At 39.0% G+C, this 16,624-nt stretch overlaps 1 protein-coding gene and 1 long non-coding RNA gene across 2 annotated transcripts in view; one reads left to right on the plus strand and one right to left on the minus strand.

Annotated features, from left to right (window-relative positions):
- LOC139530149 (A disintegrin and metalloproteinase with thrombospondin motifs 20-like) overlaps positions 1 to 16,624 on the minus strand; it is a 135,114-nt gene that overhangs the window by 25,908 nt on the left and 92,582 nt on the right. The window lies entirely within an intron of this gene.
- LOC139530151 (uncharacterized) lies at positions 206 to 14,146 on the plus strand. Its single transcript, XR_011665966.1, has 3 exons — positions 206 to 808; positions 3,451 to 3,504; positions 6,159 to 14,146. It is a non-coding gene; the product is annotated as an uncharacterized lncRNA (long non-coding RNA).

Raw genomic sequence — 16,624 nt, forward strand, 5'->3', positions numbered from 1 at the left:
TCACTAACTGAGGAGAAGCATTCTAGCACTCAGAGAGACACACGTCTGCGCAACACTCGGTGAGTGTACTCTAGTACCCAGTAACCCCTTCAAACGGAGGCATCTCCTGCTCTCTTCTCTTCTTTACTGTGGTGCGGGCAGTGCTCGACACCACACACACACACACACACACATCGGACACAGTGTAATTACCAAGGTATTTTAAACACAGGGCTTAGCTCGGGTGACAAGGAGACATCAAAGCTGCCCGCGTTGACTGACTACTCCTAAACGTGGCAGACTCTCATACCCGCTGCACGCTCACTCAGAGATGATAACACTACGCCTTCCACTTCAGGCAGGAACAGAGACAGGCAAACATGTATGGGCGGGGGGAGCAGGGGGTGTTAGCCCCTCCTTACTGCTGTAAGAGAAGAAGAAAAAATTTGAAAAAGAAAAAAAAGCAGGAGGAAGAAAGCAAAGCAGAGCCATACGGGCAGTGCTCCTCCGCTGAACTGTATCTCCTGCCTGTTTAACGGCGGGGAGAAGACACTATATGGCGGCGTGCTCCTCCCTCTCCCCAGCCAGGCAGCCTCATCTGTCAACCATTAGTTAATCAGGGCGGGTAACGCACAAGGAGCGCAGAAAACTGGCACAGCGCGTGTGACCCAGAGGACAGCTTCACCTCTGAGAGCAGAGCAGGAGGAGGGCAAGGACCCAGGGGACCGACGGAGTCCTCCACTCTGCACTCTACTACTGCCAGACTCACTCTACTACTGCCAGACTCACTCTACTACTGCCAGACTCACTCTACTCAACACTGTCTCAGGTAAGTCTACTATCCACTTCAACTGCTCAATTGGCTTATCTGTGAATAGCTTCTGGTCTGCTAACTAACATACTAAAGGTCAAAAGATGTGATTGAAAATGAGTAAATCACATGAATATGACCGATGAAGGTTTTACAGGCTGGTAATGCATGAATAGTGACTGAGCATGGATGACTAAATGCAATGGTTTGAAATCCATTGTTTTACTAGTGGTGCTACTTCATTATTGCATGTGATCAAAAATGTGTTTTACAGATATCACTGCTGCTTTTATCAACTTTTAACAAAGAGCAATGTTACTACAGTATCGACTACAGTGTGGGAATTTCTAACAAAATAGAGAATTAATGGGGTGAGGGGGAAGACTCAAGGTCACATTCACAGAAAATGAATATCGAACACAAACCCTTAGCCACTAAAATGTAAGCATTTACTGTACTGTAAGTCACTTTGGATAAACGTTCCTGCTACAGGTTGTAAATATTATCATTATGAGAACTTTCCTGCTACAGGTTGTAAATGTTATCATTATGAAAACTTTCCTGCTACAGGTTGTAAATGTTATCATTATGAAAACTTTCCTGCTACAGGTTGTAAATGTTATCATTATGAAAACTTTCCTGCTACAGGTTGTAAATGTTATCATTATGAAAACGTTCCTGCTACAGGTTGTAAATGTTATCATTATGAAAACTTTCCTGCTACAGGTTGTAAATGTTATCATTATAAAAACTTTCCTGCTACAGGTTGTAAATATTATCATTATGAAAACTTTCCTGCTACAGGTTGTAAATGTTATCATTATGATAACTTTCCTGCTACAGGTTGTAAATATTATCATTATGAAAACTTTCCTGCTACAGGTTGTAAATGTTATCATTATGATAACTTTCCTGCTACAGGTTGTAAATATTATCATTATGAGAACTTTCCTGCTACAGGTTGTAAATGTTATCATTATGACAACTTTCCTGCTACAGGTTGTAAATGTTATCATTATGATAACTTTCCTGCTACAGGTTGTAAATGTTATCATTATGAAAACTTTCCTGCTACAGGTTGTAAATGTTATCATTATGAAAACTTTCCTGCTACAGGTTGTAAATGTTATCATTATGACAACTTTCCTGCTACAGGTTGTAAATGTTATCATTATGAAAACTTTCCTGCTACAGGTTGTAAATGTTATCATTATGAAAACTTTCCTGCTACAGGTTGTAAATGTTATCATTATGAAAACTTTCCTGCTACAGGTTGTAAATGTTATCATTATGAAAACTTTCCTGCTACAGGTTGTAAATGTTATCATTATGAAAACTTTCCTGCTACAGGTTGTAAATGTTATCATTATGATAACTTTCCTGCTACAGGTTGTAAATATTATCATTATGAAAACTTTCCTGCTACAGGTTGTAAATGTTATCATTATGATAACTTTCCTGCTACAGGTTGTAAATATTATCATTATGAGAACTTTCCTGCTACAGGTTGTAAATGTTATCATTATGACAACTTTCCTGCTACAGGTTGTAAATGTTATCATTATGATAACTTTCCTGCTACAGGTTGTAAATGTTATCATTATGAAAACTTTCCTGCTACAGGTTGTAAATGTTATCATTATGAAAACTTTCCTGCTACAGGTTGTAAATGTTATCATTATGACAACTTTCCTGCTACAGGTTGTAAATGTTATCATTATGAAAACTTTCCTGCTACAGGTTGTAAATGTTATCATTATGAAAACTTTCCTGCTACAGGTTGTAAATGTTATCATTATGACAACTTTCCTGCTACAGGTTGTAAATGTTATCATTATGAAAACTTTCCTGCTACAGGTTGTAAATATTATCATTATGAAAACTTTCCTGCTACAGGTTGTAAATGTTATCATTATGAAAACTTTCCTGCTACAGGTTGTAAATGTTATCATTATGACAACTTTCCTGCTACAGGTTGTAAATGTTATCATTATGACAACTTTCCTGCTACAGGTTGTAAATGTTATCATTATGATAACTTTCCTGCTACAGGTTGTAAATGTTATCATTATGACAACTTTCCTGCTACAGGTTGTAAATGTTATCATTATGAAAACTTTCTTGAAAAGAAAATAAAAAACAATCCGCATGAAATAATGACTTTCTGGCAAGACAGATTTGCCCTCCCAAGTTGTAACAGCAATTCATTTCACATGATTAGGTGGGTTAATTCTAGTATAAGCCAGTGACATTCATCTGGAAATAATATGGATTACTATAGTAGACAGAATGGGATTGTTGCCTGAAAGCGACCACAGTAACATAGCTGTGGTTTTGTTTAACAACGTTTTTCAACCAGAACGGGAGATGTATTAGGCAGAAAGACATAGGCGATGTTTAACCATGTACTGCATTGTGCTAACAGCTAAGCTGCTTGTGCTTCTTCTGCTTCTTTCAACTGCTTTCCTGCTTTTCTAGTGTTTAAGGGTTCTGGAACAGTTGACTTAATCGATTGCCAAACCAAACCAAATCCAGCTATTTCATGTTTATTCTGTGTGGCATAAAGAATATACTAGAAAACAGCATGTAGCCCTTGAAGTTAAATAGACAGAGCTGCTTTTCTTTTTCTATGGTGTTGATAAGAGCATGTCTTTGTCTAGGATTGGCAGGCTGCAGTCGCAGGATGACCCCGCCCATTCCATCCCAGAGGACAGGTAAGCCAATGGCATAGAGAGACCACGCTATTAGGTAACCTATGAGACCATTATCTGTTGTTCAGCCTATACCACTATGCCAGGGTATATGCAACTTTAACAGAAAGAAGAGAGAAATCCCTACAGGACAACTAACTTTAAATTAGTAGTTCACTTCAAAAGTTTGTCAGATGTTTTCAAACCTCAAAAGGCACCGTACAATTTCCCAAATGTTCTTAAGTATCTATGTTATCCATTAATTTGGGGTTGAAAAATATAGCTGGATGTGCACAATAAATTACTTAGGTTGTGGACTAAGGGTGTGGCTTTTAGGAATGGTTTATTGATATTTCATGCTGTCCACTCTGACTTAAAATCAGTATAGGGATGTACAGTTGAAGTCGGAAGTCCTGACATTTAATCCTAGTAAAAATGCCCTGTCTTAGGTTAGTTAGGATTACCACTTTATTTTAAGAATGTGAAATGTCAGAATAATACTAGAGAGAATGATTTATTTCAGCTTTTATTTTCTTTCATCACATTCCCAGTGGGTCAGAAGTTTACATACACTCAATTAGTATTTGGTAGCATTGCCTTTAAATTGTTTAACTTGGGTCAAATGTTTTGGGTAGCCTTCCACGAGCTTCCCACAATAAGTTGGGTGAATTTTGGCCCATTCCTTCTGACAGAGCTGGTGTAACTGAATCAGGTTTGTAGGCCTCCTTGCTCGCACACGCTTTTTCAGTTCTGCCAACAAATTTTCTATAGGATTGAGGTCAGGGCTTTGTGATGGCCACTCCAAAACCTTGACTTTGTTGTCCTTAAGCCATTTTGCCACAACTTTGGAAGTATGCTTGGGGTCATTGTCCATTTGGAAGACCCATTTGCAGCCAAGCTTTAACTTCCTGACTGATGTCTTGAGATGTTGCTTCAATATATCCACATACTTTTCCTGCCTCATGATGCCATCTATTTTGTGAAGTGCACCAGTCCCCCCTGCAGCAAAGCACCACCACAACATGATGCTGCCACCCCTGTGCTTCACGGTTGGGATGGTGTTCTTCGGCTTGCAAGCCTCCCCCTTTTTCCTCCAAACATAACGATGGTCAATATGGCCAAACAATTCTATTTTTGTTTCATCAGACCAAAGGACATTTCTCCAAAAAGTACGATCTTCGTCCCCATGTGCCGTAGTCTGGCTTTTTTATGGCGGTTTTGGAGATGTGGCTTCTTCCTTGCTGAGCGGCCTTTCAGGTTATGTCGATATAGTACTCGTTTTACTGTGGATATAGATACTTTTGTACCCGTTTCCTCCAACATCTTCACAAGGTCCTTTGCTGCTGTTCTGGGATTGATTTGCACTTTTCGTACCAAAGTACCTTCATCTCTAGGAGACAGAACGTGTCTCCTTCCTGAGCGGTATGACGGCTGCGTGGTCCCATGGTGTTTATACTTGCGTACTATTGTTTGTACAGATGAACGTGGCACCTTCAGGTGTTTGCTCCCAAGGATGAACCAGACTTGTGGAGGTCTACAATTTTTTTTCTGAGTCTACAATATTTCTTCTTGGCTGATTTCTTTTGATTTCCCCATGATGTCAAGCAAAGAGGCACTGAATTTGAAGGTAGGCCTTGAAATACATCCACAGGTACACCTCCAATTGACTCAAATGATGTCAATTAGCCTATCAGAAGCTTCTAAAGCCATGACATCATTTTCTGGAATTTTCCAAGCTGTTTAAAAGCACTGTCAACTTAGTGTATGTAAATGTCTGACCCACTGGAATTGTGATACAGTGAATTATAAGTTAAATAATCTGTCTGTAAACAATTGTTGGAAAAATTACTTGTGTCATGCACAACGTAGATGTCCTAACCGACTTGCCAAAACTATAGTTCGTTAACAAGAAATTTGTGAAGTGGTTGAAAAACTAGTTTTAATGACTCCAAACTAAGTGCAACCTAAACTTCCGATTTCAACTGCACCTATTTACTGTAATACAATACATTGTGGTCAAATTGTGGTACAAAATGTAAAGATTGAAAGACTACATAGAAAAAGAAATAATGTAATAAAAAAATCTGTAACATTGGAACAGACACTGGATCAGATTACTGGTACTGAAGTCTGATGCCTTCAACTTCACAGGTGGATTTTGAAGACGACTGGTGTAATGTTTAGTAGAGGTGGACTTAACATGGGTTAATAGCACCTGTAGTGTGGGAGCAGACTTTTCCCCCTAATATTTATCCTATATTCCCGAGTTCTAAGAAATACCATATCTCAGAACATGTGAGTGCCAAGGCTGAATTCCTATCACATTGCGGAGTGCTCGCAGTGCAACTGGAATGGTAATACCAAGCACATGATAACCATAGTGACTGTACACTGTCTCTTCAAGGGGATCAGAGCTGACCTGAATGAAGAACAAACTCACGATTGTGTGAAGATTGTCCAGAATATTACAATCTGTTCTAGCAAACAGATACCCAAATACTCTTTATAGTAATTGGCAACAACTTCTTAAAAAATATGGTCATCTCAGCCGTATTGAAAATAATCAAGGTTTATGATCCTCCTAACAATGCAATATGTACACATTTCCCCAGGGCCAAGAAATATCAGTGAACAAGATACACTGAGAGAGAGATAGTAATACTATGATCTCATTACAGCTTTGTCCGTGTCACTGTGGGGAAAAGAAGACGTTTGCAGAGCTCAGAGGGTAAGACATACGCCAGTGAGCCGTTGCAGGCTGCTTTTACTGTTCAAGGTCCTGTTTTGCAGGGAAGTTTCAAAGACACAAGTCAAAACAACACGTTGTCAACGTGGGAACAGCTGGTAAGGGCAGAGCGTTGTGGTGCGGAGGAATATTGGAATCATAGATCTTTCATCCTCATGGCCAAAATAGCCACACACAGGCCTGATCATCTCCATGCATAGGAAGAAACACTAACCAACACCTCACTAACACAAATACAGTCCAATCCAACCCTGGTCAATGCGGTCCAAATCTTGCATCCAGAAATCTTTAGATAATTACTACATGAGTAAGTAGGTTATATTTATTCAAATTAACTGGTATTAACTCACAAATAGGATTCCTTCACAAAACAGTTGGTACAAACCAATGACATAAGTATATTTAGGTACCAAAGGTCAAAATAGGGACTTTTCTATAAGGGTCCTTCCACGAAAAAAATCCCTTTTGCTTTCATTTGATATTTTAAGTAGGAATTGTACACCAATATTGAATTTTAAAAGCATGGTATATTAAATTAAGTACCCTTTAATATAGACCACATGGAGAATTCAATAAATATTATTTTGTATATGAACAAAGACTTGCTGTCCCTCGGTGCACCCAGTGACCTTTATGCAGATTTGAACCCTCTTAATAAATCATTGTAAAGCCATAGTTAATTTGTTGCTTTGACAATGCCATTTCTGAACATTATAATTGATTTCATGTGATTAATGATTAATTGTAAGGGGGAAAAAACCTGTCCCTCATTTTAAGGTCAACCCTGTTACGTGAACTGAACTCTAGTTTTAATATAGTGAAACTATTCCTTTTTTTTGTTCAAAGTTAATTTGTGGAATTTCTTTCCTTCTTAATGTGTTTGAGCCAATCAGTTGTGTTGCGACAACGTAGGGGTTGTATACAGAAGACAGCCCTATTTGATAAAAGACCAAGTCCATATTATGGCAAGAACAGCTCAAATAAGAGAAATGACAGTCCATCATTACTTCAAGACATGAAGGTCAGTCAATCTGGGATATTTCAAGAACTTTGAAAGTTTCTTCAAATGCTCTCGCAAAAACCATCAAGCGCTATGATAAAACTGGCTCTCATGAGGACCGCCACAGGAAAGGAAGACCCAGAGTTACCTCTGCTGCAGAGGATAAGTTCATTAAAGTTAACTGCACCTCAGATTGCAGCCCAAATAAATGCTTCACAGAGTTTAAGTAACAGACACATTTCAACTGTTCAGAGGAGACTGTGTGAATCAGGCCTTCATGGTAGAATTACTGCAAAGAAACCACTACTAAAGGACACCAATAAGAAGAAGAGACTTGTTTGGGCCAAGAAACACAAGCAATGGACATTAGACCGTTAGAAATCTGTCCTTTGGTCTGATGAGTCCAAATTTGAGATTTTTGGTTCCAACAGCCGTGTCTTTGTGAGACGCAGATAGGTGACGGATGATCTCTGCATGTGTGGATCCCACTGTGAAGCATGGAGGTGTGATGGTGTGGGGGTGCTTTGCTGGTGACACTGTCTGTGATTTATTTAGAATTCAAGGAACACTTAACCAGCATGGCTACCACAGCATTCTGCAGCGATACGCCATCCCATCTGGTTTGCGCTTAGTCGGAATATCATGTTTTTCAACAAGACAATGAACCAACACACCTCCAGGCTGTGTAAGGACTATTTGACCAAGAAGGAGAGTGATGGAGTGCTGCATTAGATGACCTGGCCTCCACAATCACCCAAACTCAACCCAATTGAGATGGTTTGGGATGAGTTGGACCGCAGAGTGAAGGAAAAGCAGCCAACAAGTGCTCAGTATATGTGGGAACTCCTTCAAAATGGTTGGAAAAGCATTCCAGGTGAAGCTGTTTGAGAGAATGCCAAGAGTGTGCAAAGCTGTCATCAAGGCAAAATGTGGCTACTTTGAAGAATCTAAAATCTAAAATATATTTTGATTTGTTTAACCCTTTTTGGGTTACTACATGATTCCATATGTGTTATTTCATTGTGTTGATGTCTTCACTATTATTCTACAGAAAATTCTGTAGAAAGGAATAAAAAATAAAGAAAAACCCTTGAATGAGTAGGTGAGTACAAACCTTTGACTGTTACGTGTAACCCATGTACTTTATTTTGCACTTAATAGGCACTAGGGCTGGGTGATATGGCCAAAATATCATATCACAATATTTTCTTATTTTTGACGGTATGACAGTATTTTATGTTTTTGAATAATAAAACGTATGTATATGCTTCATGGGTAGCACATGACCTTAGGTTGCTAACAAATATATTCTAAGTGGTTTTAATGGGTCTTTCTCTCTTCTGATTGTTTTATCAATCAAACTTCAACCAAAGATTATTTAAAGCATTTGTATACATTTCTGCATTTCCTTTACTCATTTGCTATAATTTCAAAATGCCCTATTTTGTGAAAAGGTAACTTTTCCTTTCTCAGAACCATTATTATCCTTTATGATCATGTATTTTGAATAGATTCAATGGCAGTTCTTACTTTTGCCACAAGGGGGCGGTGTGTCGACTAAGGCGCTTTTGGCACCTGCACTGCCTCACAGGCAAGATTCATGGCAAAACCAAACATTACATTCCATTACATTTAACAAACCAAACATTATCTTTGGAAACACCGTACAACTGCCGACCGAAGTCAGCGTGCATACGCCCGGCCCTCCACAAGGGATCGCTGGAGTGCTATGGGACAAGGACATCCCGGCCAGGCAAACCCTCTCCTAACTCGGACGACGCAGGGCCAATTGTGCGCCGCCGCATGGGTCTCCTAGCCGCGGCCAGCTACACAGCCTGGGATCGAACCCGGGTCTGTAGTGACGCCTCAAGCACTGCAGTGCCTTAGAATGCTGCGCCACTCGGGAGGCCAACAAACCAAATTGAAAAAAACGTTATGTAAGGAAAAGTACAAATCCAATCCGGTATATAGTAAAATGCGGTTTACTGCCCAGACCTAATAGACACTTACTAGTCAGTTTTCGTATTTAAACCTCTCTGGGGTATGTGGGACGCTAGCGTCCCACCTGGCATAAAGCCAGTAAAAATGCAGAGCGCCAAATTAAAATAAATTACTATAAAAATCTAACTTTCATGAAATCACACATGCAATACACCAAATTAAAGCTACACTTGTTGTGAATCCAGCCAACATGTCAGATTTCAAATAGGCTTTTCGGGCGAAAGCAAAAGATGCTATTATCTGAGGATAGCACCATAGTAAACAAAGAGAGAGAAGCATATTTCAACCCTGCAGGCGCGACACAAAACGCAGAAATAAAAATATAATTCATGCCTTACCTTTGACGAGCTTCTTTTGTTGGCACATCAATATGTCCCATAAACATCACAAATGGTCCTTTTGTTCGATTAATTCCGTCGATATATATCCAAAATGTCCATTTATTTGGCGCGTTTGATCCAGAAAAACACCGGTTCCAACTTGCTCAAAGTGACTACAAAATATCTCAAAAGTTACCTGTAAACTTTGCCAAAACATTTCAAACTACTTTTGTAATACAACTTTAGGTATTTTTTAACGTAAATAATTGATGAAATTGAAGATGGGATGATCTGTGTTCAATACAGGAGGAAAACAATCTGTAGCTAGCTTTCTGGTCATGCGCCTCTATACCCTCGTTCAAGATGGCCGTACTTCTTCATTACACAAAGGAAAAACCTCAACCAATTTCTAAAGACTGTTGACATCCAGAGGAAGTGGTAGGAACTGCAAGAAGGTCCCTTAAATCTTAAATCTGGATTCCCAATGCAAAACCATTGAAAAGAGAGTGACCTCAAAAAAAAAATCTGAATGGTTTGTCCTCGGGGTTTCGCCTGCTAAATAAGTTATGTTATACTCAAAGACATGATTCAAACAGTTTTAGAAACTTCAGAGTGTTTTCTATACAAATCTATTAATAATATGCATATCTTATCTTCTGGGGATGAGTAGCTGGCAGTTGAATTTGGGTATGCTTTTCATCCAAACGTGAAAATGCTGCCCCCTATCCTAGAGAAGTTCCTCTTGGGATAGGAAAACATGTTTCTATTAAGTTGAGCATGTGCTCTTCAGAATGTTAAAATAAAAAAATACAACTTTTTTTCACCAAGTTACCAAGTTAATTTTGTGGAATGACCCACCTACAGTCATATTGGGATCACCATGGAGTTCACTGTCAGGGTAATGATGATTGAAAAGATTATTGCAACGTCTAAACAATTCTAGCTCTGTGTTAACAAAGTTAACAAAATGTCCACTACAGGAGCTTCAGGCTGCTTGTGATGGAAAATTAAAATAGTCAACTAAAATCAAACGCGTAGTCTCCCATTGTTGCCAAACTGTGCCTCCGCCATGGCCAGAAACTCAAATAAACAACCCAAAAAGAGGGCATATTTAGTTTCCCCAACACAATTCTCTTTTTAAGTCAACACCACTCGGGACATATAAACTGAGCAACCATAAGTCAACTTTTGGAATGACAAAAAACAACCAGTTTTTCAGCCTGTCCAAACATTCACCTGGAACCAATTTCCATTTCCATGTCCCATTCCAGAAAAAATCCATTGGTGCTCAATTGAGGAAACCACTACTGTCTCGTAAAGTTATGCCAGGCAATGGTAGTGAACCTGATTTCTGACAGCCAAACTAAAAAGACGGATCAGGTGTGAGGTTCTAAATTGACCTTTTAGCGCAGGATCTCCAAGGGTCCCTATTCCTGGCAAATTCTATCCTTCCAAATTCCATCCAGCCAATTCTTCTTACTCAACGCCGGTTTACTTTGGGTCTGTCAAAACCCCAAACTCTAGCCTAATTTATTGTAGAGACGAGCTCGCAAGCCAAAGACAAGGAGCGCTTTCACAGCCAAGCTCGCATTCTTTTTTGACCTGGTTCGTCCTGGTCCTGATAATGGAATTGCGCCACAAAAAAAACAACGACTTTTACCTTGCGTTTAAACCAAAAAGCTACAGTCCAGTTATCAGTCAAAGGGTGACATTTTCCTCTCTCAAATACACAAGAAAAATGTGAAAGTGTTGCATGTTCATCGTGGGACGATCCCATTGTTGTTAGAGATCTTTGTACTTTAGAGATGGTTGAACGTCAACACCTGGTCTGTGTGTGTCTCATTAACACATTCCTCTAAGCTGAACACTCTGTTTACACCGCTAGCTTTTATGGGGGCGTTATGGGAGTGATGTTGTTGTGTGTCGCTGGTGTGTTTACCAAGCCTGCTATACCATCTCCCTTTGATTCCACCCACCCCCACTTCAGCAGTCTTTGAAGATGTGCAACAAAGTTCAGTCTGCAGCTGGGCTCCGCGGACTCAAAAGGTGGTTTTAAACCTTGAGAATAACTATGTGTCCTCAACAGTAAAATGTATGTTTTTTTCCATAATAGCAGTGACTACAAAGTCAAAAGAAAACTATTCATCCTTGGTTTGGAACACATCAGATATAATATTTGCCCACCAATGGCTGCCTCAGACTTCAGCACTGTATATTTTTAAGAACCTAGAGCCTTTGAAATGGGCTTGCAATTTACTCGGGCGAATACGACGCTGTAGGACGATATGGGAGGAGAACTGAACGTTGCGCGATGTGAACTTCATATAAAGGGTAATACACTGACGTCTATTGTATAAAGGGTAATACACTGACGTCTATTGTGTAAAGGGTAATACACTGACGTCTATTGTATAAAGGGTAATACACTGACGTCTATTGTATAAAGGGTAATACACTGATGTCTATTGTATAAAGGGTAATACACTGATGTCTATTGTATAAAGGGTAATACACTGACGTCTATTGTATAAAGGGTAATACACTGACGCCACATCAGAAAGCAGCGGTGTCGAGTGCCTATGGTAAGATGTGAGGTGAAATGTGATAAGCCCTACTTTCAAGGGAGATCTGTTACTTTGAGTAGGTTACCACGCTCTTCTAGGACACTTCATTCATCAAACTCTTTCCCACTAAACCAAGTAAAAAAAAAAAAAGAGTTTAATACAGTCCAACTCCCAAGGTACAGTATATCAACCTGATAGCCACCAACAAACCCCAACTTGAATCATCCCATCACGTCTCCGGTAAAGACGAGGTGAGAGGAACATGCATTTAAGTCCAATTTCAGAGAGGATTCACCACCCCATAGCTTTAGAGACCTTCTCTCAGATGTGTTGCGATGCCAGTTGAGAAAAAGCAGCCGCTCTTCAGAGGGGACCTGTTCCCGATCATTGGAAGAGCCAGGGAAAGCCTGGGTTAAACGCTTCCAGATCTTTAACCTACATCTCTCATTTTATCCCCCTGCATTCATCCTCAGCTGAAACACCAGCGAAACAAATATCTGCCTAAACTAGTCACTTCCCCTCTCTTGATCTTTCTCTTTCTCCCCTTTCTCTGCTCTGTATCCAGATATTCTTTGTGGTCGCGAGGAAACTCCTGCTCTCAAAGGTTTGGGCCATTTTATGTCATCACCCTCCCTCACTGAGACTGCATTAGCGGTTATGTCTATATGAGTGAATTCAGAGGACTAGGCCACATACAGTAGAGCCGACTATATATCACGACTATATATGACGTTGACCGTGCTCAATGGCAGATGTCCATAAAGAAAGTAGGGTCACTGGTTTACATAAAATACTTTCCCCACCACTGATGTTTAATATTTATTCTCCATATGTAACATATAAATATCGTGTCTATTTCTCTTTCAGTCAAACATGTCAAGATATGCTTGTTTTGCTAGTCGATCTGGGATAAAAACAAATCCATCTTTGTATGCAAGACATGTCTTTTGTTGGTCATTTGTTTGTATTGAGGCCTGGCAGCATAATTTAATTGCTCTCTAAATTGCAATAAATTGGAAGAAAGAAAAGCTTGGACACATCAATGTTGGCGAAGAGCATCATGCTATTATTACAGTTGTTTTGGAATGAAATCCCATGCCAAAAACGCATTACTTTGATTTGAAACAGACAGGAAATTGAATAATGGAGAAACTTAAAAATAAAAAACAACTTTTCTCTATTTCTCTTCTTTCAATATATATGTTATTCTCCATGTTATTCTCCATGTTTTCCCAACTCTTTGGCCTTCTGATACAGACTTTACTGCTGCTGTCAAAGCTCTACTCATGTCCAAAGATTTTGCCTCAGATAACATCTGAAAGCAGCATCTGGTTTGGTGTCTCCAAAGGCTTCAGCCTCCTGGCAAGCCAAAACCTACAAGATACAGCAATCAACTATTGACCAATACAACTAATGAATTGCATAATTTGGTTTGATTTAACATCAAATGAACAATCACTAAAGGGCCCAAATGTAACATTAGCCGCCTGCTCTGGTTTCAAACCTAAGCTATGACAAGAACCATGCTTGAAGAACTGGGGCTGAGGGAACCTCCGAGTCTCCAGGTCCTAGCTAGTTCCAGTTGCTAGACTGGCATATGGGCTGGATCAGGAAACACAAGCTCAATGATGTCATGACCATCTGACCCCAGGGTGACAGGTTTGGGGAATTTGTCTGCAAGTGGCCTAAGGCCAAAGTCAAGTATGTCTATGTTGTGCATGTGGATTTCATTTGAACCATTGCGATCTCTCCAACCTAGATTGCTCTCCTTGGGAACCCTCACTCACAGCAGGAAATGGTTTTCATTAGCAACAAAATAGGCATAAATGACTCAAATGTTTGCCAATTCATCACACACTGCATTATTGTTGGTTAATGTTGCTTCACACACATTTTTTTGCAAACGGTTTTTAAAACAATCATCATTACTTAAAATGTTTACATTGTTGCCAATCTGTTTTGTGTGGAACTTTACTGCTCCTAAACTGTGTTTGACCACCAAAATCTGTGCAATAAATGTCAATGATTTTCTGTCTTTGGTGAGTCATTCTCTTCGGTATCAGTTAATGCTTACATGACTTGATTGTTAAATTGGATAAACCCTGACTGAAGAATGCCACAAGACACCCTAATTATCTCGCCAGGTAAGTCCATGACAAGGTTTAACCCACACAACTGCCACTTGAGAAAACAAATCCCTTTGTGAAGCATGGCAACATACTGTATATACATAGCCACAAAGATTACAGGAATTCCATATGGAGGCATCTGTAGTCCAGCATCTAACTCATTCATGACTGTTTGTTACCGAATACTGTCTCAATGATTGAAAACGCTAATCACTGCGAAAACATAAGTCGTTACCATAGCTTAATAAAGTACAAAATTATTTGAGATCACTGACCAGGTCTCTCTTGAAAAATGTATTTTATCTCAATGAGAAAAACCTGTATAAACAAAGGTTAAATAAAAATAAAATAGATTAAAAAAAGTGAAGGGCCACCCCTCAAAGTAAGGTAAGGTTCAATTATGCCAACCACAAGAAGTATTTCAGGAAATCCGAAAGCTCCAAAGCTATGCTATTTCCTCTCGCTCACCAGACAGACCATAAGGCTCTAATAAACGTTGCGTCTCAACAGGACACCACTTGATACAGGACTTTCTTTCAACACGACATTTCACAGAAAAGGAATCTAAACTTTCATCTTGTTTAAATTCATCTTATGTAAATGTTATGCGTGATTCACTATGTAACTGAACCGTTTAGTCAAATAATTACCTCAGGGTTTCAGGTTCATGTTCACTCAATACACTTCCCTGTCGCTGTATGGGTTATTTTGTATGAAAAATGGTTATGAAAAAGTTACTATTGCATAGCTTAGCATACTGCTTAGAAGTTGGGATGGGGGATAGCATTTGTACACCCTAAAAATATTTATTTGTACAAGCTAAAAATTGGTTATAGATACATGGCTATTAGAGGCCAGTATAAAAAGATAAAAATGTCAACTCCATGGCATTAGCTGAGGTATTGGCTCTGCTTCTTTTATTTGTCCTGTTAAAATACCCTCCTCTATATGTGGAAGCATGATAAAATACAACAGCGAAATGCACAAATTAATCCATCAACAATATTCTATAAACACTTTTTTCAGGTTTCAATTTGGGACCTCTTCAAATATAACAAGCTTGCCAACATCGATTTATACCAATTATTTTTGTAGTAAAACTGAATACTCTGTTGGTCTCCAGCCAAAGGCATTACGGAGAGAGCCCTATTACTACAATTGTAAACAGATGTGCCAGCCTGTGCCAAAGTTGGATTTAGAGTAAGTATGTTTTCTCTTGAGTTATGTAAATTATGTAAAAAAATATATAATAACGATATGAATAAAGCCTGCAGTCCGTTTTACACTATGTGACAGGGGTGGAAATAACCCAAAAAATTATAGGTAGAAATTGTACAGACCATATTTATAACAAGCATGTCCCAAAAAGATGGCTAGCGTTTCTGATCATTAGATAAGACTGCTCAAGGGAGTGAGGTCAATGGTTGGTCAAATACCAAGGATCACAAACTGAACTACTATCAACCGAGCCATCGCTATAGGCTTACGGTGAACAGTACAGTTCTATAACCTCAAGGAGGCATACATACAGACAGGAATACTGTACAGTATGTATTCATGAGCAGTTAGGCTAAGCAGTATAGTTTATGACTGGCTAGATGATATTGATCCCAATGATACCACACTATACTTCTAAGCAGACAGCGACCATTGTTATGAATATGGAACAACAATTTTTGAGAACTGAATCTATGTAAGTGATTGAAGTGTTTATGGTAATATGTTTATGTAAAGAGATTGAATAGGCTTGGTTCCAATCAGATATAGACATTTGGGTAGTTGTCTGCAGCGTGTCAGTCATATGCATGTATGGATTACCACATATGCAACTAATGGATCAATATTATTTAGTGTGGGTTTTAATATATACTGTTTATGCTACGTTAGAAAGCACACTTTTATGCTATTAAGAAAAGCTCAGATTGTTGGATCTTGATGAGGTGTACAGAGACATCAGGAGGTACTGCAATGGATTTTTTCTGTTTAAGAAAAGGCCATGATTGACATTGATTAATTCCTTTCTATCAACAAATATTGCATTATATATTGTGTATGAAATGCCATAGGGATATAATTAAACCGAAACAGTTATCTTGAAGTTTGTGTCTGAAGTTAGCCTGTGTACAACTTTTGGGCAGGGGTTCAGCTTGCTTCAGATGTGGGCCTTTAGGTCTCAGTACTTTTTGCTCAGTGTAGTATATATTTTAGAATGCATTTGGTTTAAACTCAAATCAGATAAGCACACAGAGAACCTATGATGCTATTTTCTATACTACGATGAGCATAGAAAGTACATGCTCAACTATATGACTTTGAAGTTATGGAGCAAATGCCATTGCCAAAGAATGCAACACTTGCCAAGTATCACAGCATGATACTACATA

This window comes from Salvelinus alpinus, chromosome 9 (assembly GCF_045679555.1).
Source record: "Salvelinus alpinus chromosome 9, SLU_Salpinus.1, whole genome shotgun sequence".
Lineage (NCBI taxonomy): Eukaryota > Metazoa > Chordata > Actinopteri > Salmoniformes > Salmonidae > Salvelinus > Salvelinus alpinus.